The sequence below is a fragment of the Pseudophryne corroboree genome, unplaced genomic scaffold, assembly GCF_028390025.1.
Source record: "Pseudophryne corroboree isolate aPseCor3 unplaced genomic scaffold, aPseCor3.hap2 scaffold_3281, whole genome shotgun sequence".
In the NCBI taxonomy this organism is placed as follows: Eukaryota; Metazoa; Chordata; class Amphibia; order Anura; family Myobatrachidae; genus Pseudophryne; species Pseudophryne corroboree.
In genome coordinates this window covers 6,920-16,798 of record NW_026969966.1, presented here as the reverse complement: position 1 = coordinate 16,798, position 9,879 = coordinate 6,920, and the positions used below count along the sequence as shown (strand labels likewise).

Below are 9,879 nucleotides of genomic sequence, written 5' to 3'. Positions count from 1 at the left end.
AATGCGCACGTGCGGCATACTATTACAACGAACGATGTAGTTTTACACAGGGTCTAGCGATGCTTTTCAGTCGCACAGGCAGCCGCAGAGTGATTGACAGGAAGAGGGCGTTTCTGTGTGTCAAATGACCGTTTTCAGGGAGTGTCCGGAAAAACTCAGGCATGGCTGACCGAACGCAGGGCGTGTTCATGACGTCAAATCAGGAATTGAATGATCTGAAGTGATCGTAAGTGTTGAGTAGGTCTGAAGCTACTTTGAAACTGCACAAAAATGTTTTGTACCCGCCCTCCAATCCCTTCATTCGCAATTCTGCTAAGCTAAAATACACTCCCAGTGGGCGGCGGCATAGCGATTGCACAGCTGCTAAAAACTGCTAGCAAGCAATCGACTCGGAATGACCACTAATGTCTTGCTGCCAGTCCGCCTGCCCCCTCCGGCATCAACAATCCCCACTCCCTAGCCGCGCCGCAGGTGGAACAAAAGCTGCTGTGGCCACCGGCATAGATGTGTATGAAAGTGGCGCAGCGGAAGACTTTCATAGGCCTCCCTGCGCCGCATACTCTCTGAGCCCCGGAGCCTGCTCGGAGTGTGATGTCACAGAAGTGCCTCCCCGCCACAGCCGCACCCAGATCCCCAGAGGCCCTGACTCCGCAACACAGCACCTGGGCTGCCGGCCTGGAAGCCCCAAGATGGTTAATGTAACGGATAGAGTGGGTGATATCACAGAGGGTAATGTATAGACGCTGAAACAATGTAAAAGGTGACAGTGCTGTGCAGTGCAGTGGGTGTGCTGTCAGGGCCGTTGCTAGAGTGTTCGGCGCCCCCCTGCAAACTATAAATTTGCACCCTCGCATACTTTACAAACGCACAGCGCACATAATGACCCCTGTAGTACTTACACATGTAATGCCCCTAAACCAGTGACGCTTACACATGTCACGCCCCCCCCTGTACCAGTGATGTTTACACAAATAACACCCCCTGTAGCAGTGACGCTTACACACGTAATGTCCCCTGTAGCAGTGACGCTAACACACGTAACGCCATCTGTACCAGTGCCGCTTAGACACGTAACGCCCCCTGTACCAGTGACGCTTACACACATTATGCAGCAGTCACACATACACACACACACACAACAGACACATATATATACAAACACACACACACATACATACTGTACATACATTACACACATACACAGTCACACATATATAGAGTATACACTGTATATACACACACACACTCACTCTCTTTCCAGACACTTATCTAAATGAAGTCTGGCTGGCCGAAGCTGTAGCAGCTCATCCTCCTGCTGCAGCATGGTCCCGTGTAGCCCCGCCCCTTACTCCCACCTTGCTCCGCCCACTTTGGCTCCCTCCTGGCCACTGAATGTCACACAGGGGAGGGAAGGGGGGAGAGGAGGTTTTGTGCTGACAGCGCCGAGGGGGAGAAAAGGTTTTGTGCTTCCGGCGCTGCTGCATGTGTGACAGCAGCCGCCAGCAGCAGGGATAGCAGCAGAAGCTCAGCACAGGGATGCAGAGCAGGGAGAACGTCTCTCCTTCCTGGTGCCTCCCTGCACTGCATCCCTTTGCTGAGCGGCTAGCGCCGGCCCTGTGTGCAGTGTTAACTGACACTGCACAGCACTCTCACCTTTTACATTGTCCCAACACGCCGCATTACAGGGAAGTAGACGCACTACATAAACTACAGCTCCCAGCAGCCCTTAGCACCGAAGCATTCTGCCCCTTAGGGCTGCTGGGAGCTGTAGTTTATTGCGTACATCTTCTTCCCTGTAATGCGCCGCGTTGGGACACTGGCGCGAACAATAGGACTGCCTGCTGTGCGAGTCTCCGGGAGAGCCACTGCCGAAGGGAGGACAGCAGCTTAGCTGCTGACAGGAGGAGAAGCAGGATAAGCATTACCTGCCCCTCCCCCACTCACAGTACCTCCGGGCCCCATCCGCGGCACCCCCACACACCCCCTCCAGCACCCGCGATAGCTCCGGACCCCCACCCGCAGCGACCCCGCACCAGTACCTCCCGCCGCATCACTGCATCCGCCCCTCCCTCACCCGGGGCAACCCCTGCAACTGCTCCTCCCCCACCCGCAGCGGCTCCAGACCACCACCCGCAGCATCCACGCACCCTCCCCCACCTGCGGCACCACTCCCGTGGCACCCCAGGATCCCATCCACCTCTTCCCCGCGCCCCCTACTCCCCCAACCAAAGCACCTACTAGGTGATTCACCAGGCCCTGCGTACGCTGTTCACGCCGTTGCAAGGGCCTTCCACCCCTTAACCATTGCACGCCCTTTGTCCGTGCAATATTTAACCACTCACACAATTATGATTGGATGTAATACTCCATATAATAAAAATATTGCACGCCACAAGGGTGTGCAAGGGTTAAGGGGGCGTAGCCCCTTACGACGGTGTGAAGAGTGCCCGTAGGGCGCAATGAATCACCTAGTATATGATATATGAGGTAGGATATATAATATATATGATATATGAGGTGGGATATAAGTGACAGGTGCACAAATAAAACCCTGCATTTTAGCATACACCCATCTCACCAAGTTAATAAACAGGAGTTACTTAGATTTTCAGTATGCTACAAATTATGTTCGGAGTCCACAATAGAAGACATATTAAGAATATTGATAAAAGAATGCTAGAACTTACCACAAGTTATTGCTCAGTACAGATACTTGTCATTGTGTAGCGGGGGAGAGGAGGGGGCATTCTGCTTCTCCTTTATACAAGGGAGAAAGTTCAATCACGAATGACATCGAAGGTGTAAATATACAACTTTTTGAATTTAGTACGACTAATTTACTAAGCTGCCGTATTCTGCATTTTCGGTTTTACCGATGTCGATGTCATTCGTTTTTTTAGGCAGTGTTTTACGTGAGTGACTTGTAAAACACTGCCGACTTTAATACAATGAATCTCGGCGGGATCTGAGAGATCCGTGCTAGGCTTCATTGTGCACTTTAAAAAAAAAAAAATCAGTGTTAAATTTAAAAAAAAAATGCGTGGGGTCCCCCCTCCTAAGCAAAACCAGCCTCGGGCTCTTTGAGTCGGTCCTGGTTGCAAAAATATGGGGGGGAAAATGATAGAGGTTCCTTCATATTTCAACAACCAGCACCGGGCTCTGCGCCTGGTCCTCGTTCCAAAAATACGGGGGACAAAAAGCGTAGGGGTCCCCCGTATTTCTGAAACCAGCACCAGGCTCCACTAGCCAGATACATAATGCCACAGCCGGGGGACACTTTTATATAGCTCCCGGCGGCCCTGGCATTACATAACCAACTAGTCACCCCTGGCCGGGGTACCCTGGAGGAGTGGGGACCCCTTCAATCAAGGGGTCCCCCCCCTCCAGCCACCCAAGGACCAGGGGTGAAGCCCGAGGCTGTCCCCCCCATCCATGGGCTGCGGATGGGAGGCTGATAGCCATTGTGTAAAAAAATGAATATTGTTTTTAGTAGCAGTACTACAAGTCCCAGCAAGCCTGCCCCGCAAGCTGGTACTTGGAGAACCACAAGTACCAGCATGCGGAGGAAAACCGGGCCCGCTGGTACCTGTAGTACTACTACTAAAAAAATACCCCAATAAAAACAGAAGACACACACCTTGAAAGTATAACTTTAATACATACATACACTCCTCCATATACACATACTTACCTTATGTTCACACGAGGGTCGGTCCTCTTCTCCATGTAGAATCCATGGTGTACCTGTGGAAAAATTTATACTCACAAAATCCAGTGTAGAAGCCTCTTCTTCTTTTAATCCAGTTGTAATCCAGGTACTTGTCAAAAAAAAAAAACGGACACCCGACCTCGCACTGAAAGGGGCCCCATGTTTTCACATGGGACCCCTTTCCCCGAATGCCAGGAACCCCCTCTGACTTATGTCTAAATGGGTTCCATCAGCCAATCAGGGAACGCCACATTGTGGCACCCTCCTGATCGGCTGTGTGCTCCTGTACTGTATGACAGGCGGCACACGGCAGTGTTACAATGTAGCGCCTATGCACTCCATTATAACCAATGGTGGGAACTTTGTGGTCAGCGGTTGACCGAAAGTAACCTCACCGCTGACCACAAAGTTCCCACCATTGGTTACAATGGAGCGCATAGGCGCTACATTGTAACACTGCCGTGTGCCGCCTGTCATACAGTACAGGAGCACACAGCCAATCAGGAGGGTGCCACAACGTGGCGCTCCCTGATTGGCTGAAGAAACCCTCTTAGACATAAGTCAGAGGGGGTTTCTGGCATTCGGGGAAAGGGGTCCCATGTGAAAACATGGGGCCCCTTTCAGTGCGAGGTCGGGTGTCCGTTTTTTTATTTTGACAAGTACCTGGATTACAAATGGATTACAAGAAGAAGAGGCTTCTACACTGGAGTATGTGAGTATAATTTTTTCCACAGGTACACCATGGATTCTACATGGAGAAGAGGACCGACCCTCGTGTGAACATAAGGTAAGTATGTGTATATGGAGGTGTGTATGTATGTATTAAAGTTATACTTTCAAGGTGTGTGCCTTCTGTTTTTATTGGGGTATTTTTTTAGTAGTAGTACTACAGGTACCAGCGGGCCCTGTTTTCCTCCGCATGCTGGTACTTGTGGTTCTCTAAGTACCAGCTTGCGGGGGAGGCTTGCTGGGACTTGTAGTACTGCTACTAAAAACAATATTCATTTTTTTTACACAATGGCTATCAGCCTCCCATCCGCAGCTCTTGGATGGGGGGGACAGCCTTTGGGCTTCACCCCTGGTCCTTGGGTGGCTGGAGGGGGGGGACCCTTTGATTGAAGGGGTCCCCACTCCTCCAGGGTACCCCGGCCAGGGGTGACTAGTTGGTTATGTAATGCCAGGGCCGCCGGGAGCTATATAAAAGTGTCCCCCGGCTGTGGCATTATGTATCTGGCTAGTGGAGCCCGGTGCTGGTTTCAGAAATACGGGGGATACCTACGCTTTTTGTCCCCCGTATTTACCAGGCGCAGAGCCCGGTGCTGGTTGTTTAAATATGGGGGAACCTCTATCATTTTTTTCCCCATATTTTTGCAACCAGGGCCGGCTCAAAGAGCCCGAGGCTGGTTTTGCTTAGGAGGGGGGACCCCACGCAATTTTTTTTCAAAAAATACACACTTTCCCATCCCCTTCCCACTGATAAGCATGCACGGATCTCATGGATCCCTGCATGCCTATCCAAACACGGGATAAAAAAGCAGGTCTGGTTTTTTTTAGCACTTTTTCACGAATTGTATTTCTGCACGGCAGTGTTTGGCAATTGTCGGCAGTGTTTGTGATTTGCACTTTTTAGTAAATTACCGATTTCTACCAAATTGCAGGCGTATTTGACCGATGGTGTATTGATTCGTAATTTTTTCCTAGGACTTCCAAAATATTTCGAATGCCCTCATCACTGCCGAGATTTTTGCTTAGTAAATTACCGAAATGACACTTTGAAGAAAAAACGGCATCTCGGTCAAAATCGGGACCTTAGTAAATATAACCCAGTTTGCGCATAAATTGGGGTGGGGGGGTCTCTGAGACTTAGCATCCCCAGGAATGGAGGTACGGTCTCTAACTAACCACTTTTCCTTATTTTTACAGCTGTGGCAGATGAGTGACAATGCGTGAAAGAGGTAACAATAACTATACACTGTATCTACATAATAACACCACAGCACAAACTAATGAGTGTATTGTTTTAACTAATGCATACCTCTCCACACATAGGCAGAACTCTGGGAGGCAACGGAGTCAGCTGCCGCCGGGCTCCTGCTTTGAAGGGGGGCACCTCTCCTCCTGTTCCGTGTGTTCAGCAACATTAATCAATTAAGTTAATTGACAGCAGCCGGTAACTCTTACATAGCTGACTTCCCCACTAGCCACTACACCTTACAAATCACACCCTTTTTATTATAGATATACTGGAAGCAGACACCTTACTGATGAAGCTATTTGCTCCTATAAAGGAAGCATGAGAATTCCAACTATATGAAGTTATTTCTCTGACAATTACAAGTAACTTCATATAGTTAGAATTATCATACTTCCTATGCAACAGCAGATATCTCCATCAGTAAGGTGCATGCATCAGTGCATGCTTTAGGTTGTGGGTTCTAATCGTGGATATGACACTTGCTAATTAATTGTCAGAGAAATAATCAGCATTGTGAGTGACTGAGCAGATCTATGTAGTGTGTGGCTGGACCCCTACATAGAGCTGCCTAGTTGCAATGGTTTTGTAGTAGCTTCATATAGTTAGAATCTGCAGGTTTACTATGCAGGAGCAAATTATATACATAAGGGGGGGGGGGGGGGCACCAATATTTTTCTTGCCTCCGGGCAATTGGGACAAACTTACGCCACTGTCCCCACATGACCCTCTCCAGGAGGGACAGAACTGAGAATGGATGTGTTAGATATGTCTACTTGTTAAGTGCTGCCAGGTCCCCTTTTACAAGTCATATATCTAACTCCATGTTGTTTTAGACATGAGAGAAAAAAATGAATACTAAAATGATGTCTCCTTCTTTGTCTCATTCTCTTAGATATTGAGAAAAATGAGAAAGGTGCTACAAGACCCAAAGCACCCACCACCACATCCTCTGTTTACATCATGGCATCCCCTGTCATAACTATCACTCGCACCTCCATCACTCCAACCACTCCAACCATCACCACCTCCTTCCCAGACCTGCTGCCAGGACCACCACCTTGGATGGCAACAGCTGTCCTGAAGACTGCAGTATAAGAAGCCCAGTGAGATTGTCATCATTTATCTCTACGCATTCCATCAGTCTTACATACCAACCTGCTTCCTGCAGTCTGCCGTTTCAGCATCAGCATGCCCAGGGCCTGTTCTAGACCAAGCGGACTACACTTTCCATCTGTGTTCCATACCAACCTGCTTCCTGCAGTCTGCCGTTCCAGCATCAGCATGCCCAGGGCCTGTTCTAGACCAAGCGGACTACACTTTCCATCTGTGTTCCATACCAACCTGCTTCCTGCAGTCTGCCGTTCCAGTGTCAGCATGCCCAGGGCCTGTTCTAGACCAAGCGGACTACACTTTCCATCTGTGTTCCATACCAACCTGCTTCCTGCAGTCTGCCGTTCCAGTGTCAGCATGCCCAGGGTCTGCTCTAGACCAAGCAGAGCGAAGGAGCTAATATTTCCTTTGACGCTCCCTCATGGCCAAAAAATAAATAAATTGATACTTTGAAATATCTCCAAGTGCCGCTGTCTGCGTTTTTTGCTACATATCCATCTATACCAGAGGGCACCGGAGCAATTAAGTGGAGTTCAAGTAACACAAGTGAGTGCAGGATACAGATGTGCCCTCTCTCTATGACTAGTCTCAGCGTGCGTACACACAATGCATTCATTAAGGAAGCTGCGTGTAGTCGCAGACACACTGTACACAGCATACGAGTCGCTTTTGCCGTGAATAGCCGCTAGATGAGAGCGGACACATCTGTAAGTTGCAGTATACAGTGATATTGTGAGGTAACAAGTTAAATCACTTTGTCATGAGTAACAATTTGCATTTGATTCATAATTCCTATTAATTATTATAATTACTATTATAATTGCTTATTGCCGCAATAAAAAGGGACGGATGTATGATACGGTGATAAGGGGGGAAGAGGTATTAGCGCACGTTTTGTGCGCTGATACCGCTTTCCCCCATGTATGACGGCTGCGGTGTGTGCATGATGACAGGATCGCTATGCTCCCCTGACCATATCGGTGCTATGCAGGGCAACGTTTGAACGTTCAGCAGCTCTGACCATTATGACACATGCAACCAGGGCCATAACTAGGTATGTGCAGACGGTGCATTGCCCACCGCGCACTTTTCGTGTGGGCGCACTGTCCGCAGCCATCCTGCTAATTGCTGGCTGCCATATGAAGCGCACCCCGCTCTTTGCCGTGCGCTAGAGTGCTGTTTAGTGAGAGTGTTAGGTGACCATGCTCCCGTGTGGCCCACCCAGCCTTGTGATGTCCTGTTCAAGTGTAGGCGGATTCAAGGAGGAGGGGGTTGCACGATACGGATGTACACCTCTCCCTGTCGTTTAGAGGAAGTTTATTTTAATTATTATTCATAATGCAGCTGCCCCGGTGGTCCAGTGGTTTACGCGGCTGCACCGGCAGCCGCAATCTGGCTATTACTGCCTGGGCAGCCGCGGGCATGTGATCATACTCCCAAGGGGGTCCCAGCTGCAGCGTACATACAGTACTGCCGAGGCCGGCGCGATGCGGGAGCAATGCTGGACGGTGCTAAGCTGAAGAGGCGCCACCCACGCTCTGCCTCATACTACATCCTGCACACCTGAGCCCAGAGAGAAAGGAGCAGCAGCAACTGCAGCAGAGCTGGAGAGGGATATTGCCCGGCTTCTTCTCTCCACTGACTCCCGTCAATGCCCTTGGCCAGATTGGGAGACACACTCCGCAAGCATGCATGTACTCATTGTGCTGTCATCTGCCGCTGTTATATTGTACTGCCAAAGCTCCTCTCGACATGGACACTTTCACTGCAAACTCAGAGGACCCTCAAGTCAAGGTTACATTTTCCATTTAAATTGTAGCCAGACTCTTTTAAAACACATACAACATCCATGTGCTCTACTATAGTATTATTAGAGATACAATATATACATGTAAAATGGTAGTCTGTGTGTGTTGCATTGGGTAGGAAATGTCGGCAGGTGGGATGCTGGCAGTCAGAAGACCGACTGCGGCATCCCGATGCTTAGAATCCCAAAATGGGGAAGGTAAGTATACTTACCTTAACCCAATGCCCCCCTAACCCTCCCTCCCCGCAGCCTAAACCTAACCCTCTCCCCAGGGCTGTAACTAGGCGTGGGTGGATGGTGCTTTGCACACAGCGCATTTGTGCTGTGTGCACACCAGCGGCATCCACCCCAATTGGCCCCGCTCCGCCCCCCTCCTCATTGACTGATGCAGCAGTGCAGTGTCCCTGCACCGTACAGGCTAGGCTGGAGAAGCACCTCCTCCCAGCAGGGAGACGCGCCTCCTCCCGGCAGGGAGACGCTTAGGGGATGCCAGGAGGATGAAGTGGCGGTAGCTGCTGCTCTGATTGTGTACCGCAGATACAGCCGTCACCAGCACAGGGACATCCCCCCGCCGCCATGGCTGCCTGCACTCTAGTCATCATCACATAGGTACCGCTGTGTGTCTCTCCCCCCTCTCTCTGTTTCCTCTCTCACTCCTTCCACCCCTCCCGCCCCTCTCTCTATGTCACCTTCCCATCACTCTCTCTCTACCTGCCACCTTTATCTCTTTCTCCCTCCCAGCCCTATCTCTCCCTTCCTCTATCTCTCTCATGACTTTAGCTGCCATAATGTGTAAAAGTGGGCTCTACCTGCCGTACTGTGTAAAAGCATAATATGAATTGGTATTATTTTGTGGCCACACCCCTTCCCCATGAAGCCACGCCCCTATAAACCAATGGGGGGGGGGGGCGCCGATGCTATTTCTTGCACACAGCGCTAAAATGTCTAGTTACGGCGCTGCATGCAACTATTGAATTTCGACAGCTGCAGGTGGCATTTCCCTACCTCCACAGCAGGGACAGAGCTGCCCTAATCTGTGGAAGCCCCGGACTCCGGGCTGCACAGGAGATCTAACGTGAGTAGAGAGATCCCCCAAGTATTTACTGAATGTAACAAATATCACATCCCAGGGACAGGTGCTCTGATAGAAGAAGCTAATGTGATCACTTTATAATCAGGTTTGGATCTACTACTTCTGCACATGTGCGGCTATCAGACCATATGAGTGGACGGTACCCATTCTCAGAAACTTTTGCGCAATGCAGACCATAGGTTACT

The 9,879-nt window shown here is 49.9% G+C and overlaps 1 long non-coding RNA gene across 1 annotated transcript; it reads left to right on the top strand.

The window, feature by feature from the left end:
* Window positions 1-5,626: 5,626 nt before the first annotated feature.
* Window positions 5,627-7,216, top strand: LOC135018730 (uncharacterized). Its single transcript, XR_010216367.1, has 3 exons — window positions 5,627-5,664; window positions 5,759-5,879; window positions 6,577-7,216. It is a non-coding gene; the product is annotated as an uncharacterized LOC135018730 (long non-coding RNA).
* Window positions 7,217-9,879: the final 2,663 nt, after the last annotated feature.